Below are 6,871 nucleotides of genomic sequence, written 5' to 3'. Positions count from 1 at the left end.
GTGCCGACGATGCCTATCCGAAGACTCCAGAAGGTCAGCTACCCCTTCACGTCGCGTGCTCTAGGGTGAGTCACCACCATAGTTTAGTGACTCACCAAAAAAACCCCTTGGGACTGATCTGAGCAGAACATCGACGAGGCTATAAAAGCCTCGACTTACTTACAAAGAAGAAAAACACAACGACGACAATAAACAACACCGACAGAGAAAGTAATATACAAACCAACACAACACAACCATTTTCGAACCAAAATAACCGACAACAACGACAAACACACAAACAAAAAGAAATGAGAGAAGACTTACACATCATCAGAGCTTCCACGCACCATCGGAGAACCGAAGCGTCGAAGGTGATAATCCTAGATCTAGAACGTTTGGTAAGGTTTTAGGCTAAAAAACCATATATTTGGGTTTAAAAATAAAGGCTTTAATCTAGGTTAATTTTGTAATTTCTAACCACCATTCACGGTGGCCAACGGTGATTGTCGGTGCCGGAACAAGGCTGCCGGTCGGCGACTGGTTTCCTTCAGGCGATGGAAACTTAGAGAGAATGGAGAGGAAATATCTCCTATAGAGAGAAGATAAAAAAAGAAAAATGAAAATTTGGTCTAAATGGTCGGTTTGGGGTATATAAATCCTTCCCAAACGACGTCGTTTTGAGAGGGACCCTTTCATAATTTACGTATGGGTAAAACGCTTCGTGATCCCTCAAATTTGTATTCTTTACAAGTTGGTCACTAAAATCAATTTCTATATGTTTTAATTCGGTCTTCTAATATTTTATTTATAATTTAGTCATTACCTATATATTCACATATATTTAGGATAAATAGCATATTTAGTCCCCTAAAGTTTTAATAATTTTTATTTTGATCCCGAATTAATTTATTACGGTTAAATTACAATCCTAATGTATATATTGCATGATGATTTGAATTAGGGCCTTAATTTATATATTTTCATTTTAATCCTATATTTTATTTGTTACAATTTTACTTTATTTTTATTATTACCCTTTTAATTCGATATGTTTAAATTATTTTATTATTATTTCATCTTAGTCATATATATATATATATATATTGATTAAATAATAATTATTTATTTTTAAATATTAAGAAAGGGCAGTCTTAAGATAACTAGATGTCATATTTGCTATTTTAAAAATAATAAATACCTACTTATAAAAACCAGAAATATATATTGTTTTATTAATTATTTTCTTAGGAAAAATTATATATTTTTTTATTATATTGAAAAAATGATTGTCTTAAAGTAATTAGATGTCATTTCTGATATTTTTAAATAAATAAATACCCTATTTATAAACCCTAAAATATATATTTTTCATTTTAGAATTTCTATAATGAATATGGAATAATTGAATTGTAAAATTATATTTGAATTCCTAAATTATATTATCAGAGACAATTTATGATCGATGGGTACCAATTTGGGCGTTGTGGGGGTGTTAATCATTCCCCAAACGTAACGACCACAAACCTTTTTTATTACTAAAAGAATGAATTTGGTTATACGCAGACCGATTTTCTTTTAAATGGTTTTTCTTAAAAAAAACTCTTTTAAAGATGATTTTTATGTATTCAACCTACCAACCCAAAAAGTCGATGGTGACTCCAAAACATTTCAATAAAAACCATTATTTATTCATATACTTTCCGCCAAGAAAAATTCGTATCGGGGCGAAAACTTGTTACGACCAGTAGTTTTAACACCACATTAAATCTTGGCGCCATTGACCCATAAAGAGAGAATAACTTAGCTCAATGTCAAGACCATGTTAGGACTCTGCTGATCAACGACAACAAATTTTCAATATTTTAAGGTAAGTAACTAGCAATTTAAGGATCATTTGTTTCACCTTTGAACAACTGCTCCTTGTGTCACGGTCCGTGGGCTGATCTGTGCCCCGAAACTGTCAACTGAGTTTTCTTTTTTGGCTTTTGGGGCTGAGCATTTTACCAAATCCTTGGGTCATATTGTGTTATCAATATCATATTAACCTCCTATTTTTATTTATTAAATAGAATAAATAAATTATATACCTACCATTATAAAAATCATGATAAAAAGTTTGTCTTATGTACTATGATAAAAAGTTGAAAGTGAGCTGCTAACTTTTAATAGGGACTAATAGTAGGATTATCTCATTTAACCATGAGACTAGATTAAAAAACATCATGATGTTAGAGCAGATCAACCTACTAATTAAACCAAGAGCCAATTAAAATTAGAAATATTAATAGTGTGAACCATTACAAACAAAAACTTGAGTGAAAAAATAACTGAACAGGTTGAATCCAGATATGAATTTTTTATATAATTTTATTATTTTTTAATCTATTTTTAATTGTTGTTGAATCTATGATCCATATATTAATAATTAAATAATAATAATCTATCAATATGATCATTAATCTATTTTTTATCACACTACAAACAAGCCTATCCACTCCTGGAAAGCGTAATATGTAGGAATTAATTACCGTCATTTTTACGTCCCCAAATCAACCAGGGTTATGATAAAGTGAGGATTTAGAAGCAAGGATAATATAATAAGATCCCATGAAAGCATAAAAATAGGTAGAAAGGACTTCTAAACACTTGGTCAAACATCCAGTAATGCATATTGCATGTCCCCACTTCCCTTAACAAAACGGTAAGTAACTAAGCACAAGCACTCATTGTGTGATCAGAACCTTTCACGATTGGATACGGAGCACTGAATCTTCCTGGTGTTGAGGTGGTATTGACACGTGTCCTTTCTCTTGCAAGCTCTTCACTGTTCGTATAAGCACTGCTTCACCGGGGTGAACTCCAGTCCCAACTCCCACTTCTGGTTCGAAAACTTGTACGGCTTTTTCCTAGGATTACTCTCATCCGAGCATCTGCGCGATCGATATAATATTATGAAATGGAATAATTAATAGGAATTTTTTTTTCATTTAACCAAAATTAAGGAGCGAAAAGGGAGAGAAACATGAAAGCTTCACTTGAATAATAAATCAATCTCCTTGAATGGGAAACCTCCATGTCCATTAATTTCATCCCCCATTTTCTTGTGATGTGCTGACAATGACATTTTGCAGTTGGTGAAGATCCTTCTAAACCACCAGTTCTATTTAAATACTTTTTTCAACAACAACAAAAAAAACACCCTTCACTTTTTTCTAGTGTTAGGTAAGATTATGTCATTTTGTCAAAGCTCGGGCACCAATTACCGCACGCCGGTCCCAGCCCACCTGATAATGAAACATGGTTTACCAAGTCCATGCCTAATATCTGGTGATCCAACTCTTTATTTTTCTCAATATATACTAGACACATATTCGTATTGACTGTTTTCATTCATATGTTTGAATCACATAATCTTCAACCTTTTAGTTTAAAATCTGAATCCCTTTCAGTTTTCCTGGACTAACCAAGTTTACCAGTCAACAAGTTGTGCTCTTTCAAGTGCGGGCTAGGCTTAAGCTCGTGTTTTCTTCTTCAATTCTCCAAATGTTAGGTAAGATTTGACATTTCAATTACCCAATTAAAACAATGGTTAAATATATATGCCCATCTACTTCCAAAACTTATCTAAACCAGCACAGTTAATAGTTAAATAAATAATATCATTGTAAAATTAATGTACCAAATATAAAATAATCCCCCTACTACCAAGTAGTCAAATTGTGCTCTCAAGTGGGCTAGTAATCGTGTAACTCCAAATGTTAGTAAGTTGATTTTCAATTAAATAACAAGAACCATAATTCTAGGTAATAGTTAAATAAATAATATCATTGTAAAAATTAATGTACCAAATATAATAATAATCCCCCTACTTATATAGTATTCAAATTCTGCTACTCGAATTTGTTGAAGGCAAGTAAATATGTAACTAGGAATAGTTGAGTTGGTTGAGAATGTGGAAATAGACAAGAACCAAATTCTAGGTACGAAGTAATGCAATTGGGCACAAACTGACAGGAAATTAACAACTAGAACATCTCAAGGTAAGCCCTATAATTTCACTGCTTTATGAACATAATTAATCTTTGATATAATTCATTGGATTTTAAAAAATGAAAAAACGGAGAATAATTTGGGTGAGTAATTAGCAGTGAAAGACTTACTTGGTAGGGAGGGATACTCGGGGAAGAATTTGGCTAGAATCTCCACCACCTCTCCACGGTGGAGGACGCTCTCGGCGCAAAGGTAACGGCCGGAGGCAGAGGGATTCTCAAACTAGAATGTTGTGCTAAGGCAACATCTCTGACGTGAACATAGGCTTGAACCGAATTGACATAGGTCTTGCGGAGCCGGTTAGTACTTGATGTGAACGGTGCTGGCATTCACAGTTGATTGCAGCAATGGACCCAGCACCAAACTGGGATTATGACCACAAGGTCCACCCCTTTTTCCTTGGCTTTTCCCAGGCTGCCTGTTCCGCCACTGCCTTCCCGTAACAATACCAATTCTGCAATTGCATGAACCAATCACTGATTCATCTCCAAAATTCACTTTTCTATTTTTTATGAACAACGCCATTGAACCTAAATCCTTTATTCAACTAATCCGGCATATTTAACAACTCTGAAATGCCAATTATCAACAAAAATCCCCCAAAAAAGTAATCCAAATCAATCCCAAATTAGATAGGCAAAAACCCCAATTTAACTGTTTTCCTTTTGAAATCAGTAGTATCAAGAATCCAAATGCTATTAATCAGGTTATGGGGAGAATTTAACTTTGCGTTGATTTGTTTGATTGGATGGAAAAATAGAAACAAAATAAATTGTAAATGTGTTTGGTAGGAAAGAAAAAATCACCTTAGTATATTTGCAGAACTCGAGATCACTCCAGCAGACTCATCCACGACTACATCAGGGCCCCTGTTGGGGTCCATGTGCACTGCTCCAATTGAAGACGTGAACACCACTCGTCGAACTTTGGCCTCCGCCGCTGCCATTATCACATTCTTTGTACCAATCACGGCCGGCTCCACCATTTGTTCTTTCAATTACGAAAAAGATGAATACCTCAACTACCGCTCATCAAAATCCTTAGGTGTTACTACTAATCAAATAATTATTCTTTCCTAAAAAAAACATTATTATCAAAAGCCTTAAAGCCATGAAATTGATTAGCTTGTATTTCAGATTTCAAAACTCTTTAAATAATCTGGTGGAAAATATGAACAAAAAATCTGAGGAAAAATAAAAGTAAAATAATCAGAAATATATTTAAGTAAATGGAATTCTCCTTTGAAGAATTTAAGTAATTTTAGCTGATGGTGAACTACCGCGTTCGCTGATAATGCTGGCGAAAATAGTCGGTTAAGAAAGCATCATGTACATTTTCAACGTTGTCTTAATTGAGCAGCGTCTTTCAACTTTATTTTTCTAGAAGGACGTAAAGTTGGTTCATCTTTATATTTTTCTCACTAAACTTTCTCTGCAACCAAACACGAATTTGAACATATAGTAAAAGAAAAGAGGAAAAACTTACAGGATCATCAGTCACAGGTGAAGCAGAATGGAAAATTCCATCACAACCATTAATGGCTTCCTTAAGAGACTGGTAATCAAGAAGATCAGCTTTGTGAAGAGATAGCCTCTCGTTTGCGCCTTCAAACTCTCTCTCAAATGAGAATTCTTGGGATCATCTGAACAAAACAAAAAAAGCCAACAACCAAAAAGATATTTAAGAATTAAACCCATGTAACATAATATAAAGATTAATGACAAATCTCTCTCTCCATGAATAAAAAGAGAGAACGAAAGCAACCGACCTGGGTTCCTTACAGTGCCTTTGACGGTGTAACCTTTTTCAAGAAGAAGCTTGACCATCCAAGAAGCGATGAAACCTCCGGCACCGGTGACACAGACGGTGGTGCCACTAGAAGAAGAGCTGTCAGTTGGCATGTTTGATATTTGTCCGGGAATTAGTAGGTGCAGCTTGGCCTTTGTGTCGTGGGATTTTGGTGCTTTGCTTTGGGGGTTTTGTCTGGGATGCCAAGTGGCAATGGGTTGGTATTTATACCCAAAATATTTTTTGACCTCCCACCTACCAAAGGTAAAATTAGACAATACTGTAAATTAGAGGTAAAGGTATATGACCGTTTTTTCACTTAAATTAAATCATTAATAGCCTTGTCGGCGAATTTTTTATTAATAGTTTTTTTATTTGAGTAAACTACATGAATGGTCACTGAAAGTTTTGTTAATTTTCGTTTTTTCCATTGAACTTTCGGAAGTTACAAAGTGATCACTAATATTTGTTCGGTAACAAAAAGACCCCTCGACGTTAATTACAGTTAACCTTAGTGACAGAAAGTTGAGCTGGACCGTTAAATCACTTATCTGGCTAACATCTCCTACCTTTTAGCTCATTAAAGTCGAGAATCAAAGTCTCAAGTGTTTGGATGTTGCTTAGCTCTTAAGGGATTCCTCCATGGAGCTGATTCAACGAAAGCTTCGAGAGACGACCAAACTCGAAGGAATCGTACCGGTAAGATAACAAACAAACAGATGAAGTGAAACAAGCTGAGAACAGTTACTGAGACTAGCCAGAAGTGATCCAAATAAACATATTGTTCTGCAAATACAAAATCTGTAAACCTATTTTTGGGATTCTCACAAAAGAAACAGGAATTGACCCTGAAAGTTTTTGAACTGAGATCCAAAATCTTCAGATTTGAAAGAGTGGTTAAAGATTTAGGCCGTGGAGATTTTACCTGTGAAGTTGTTGCTAGATATATTGAATGATTCCAAGGAACTACAAGAACCAAAGCTCCCATAGAGATTATTAAAAGAAATATCGAGCTCAACGAGATTTGAACAAGCTTGAGTGAGATATGAAG

The 6,871-nt window shown here is 34.6% G+C and overlaps 1 pseudogene; it reads right to left on the bottom strand.

Moving 5' to 3' along the window:
- Nucleotides 1-2,592: 2,592 nt before the first annotated feature.
- Nucleotides 2,593-5,999, bottom strand: LOC120149015 (annotated as a pseudogene).
- Between the last annotated feature and the right edge of the window lie 872 nt (nucleotides 6,000-6,871).

Source organism: Hibiscus syriacus, unplaced genomic scaffold (assembly GCF_006381635.1).
Source record: "Hibiscus syriacus cultivar Baekdansim isolate YM2019G1 unplaced genomic scaffold, ASM638163v2 tig00110988_pilon, whole genome shotgun sequence".
Classification (NCBI taxonomy): domain Eukaryota; kingdom Viridiplantae; phylum Streptophyta; class Magnoliopsida; order Malvales; family Malvaceae; genus Hibiscus; species Hibiscus syriacus.
This window is presented reverse-complemented; position numbering and strand designations above follow the sequence as displayed.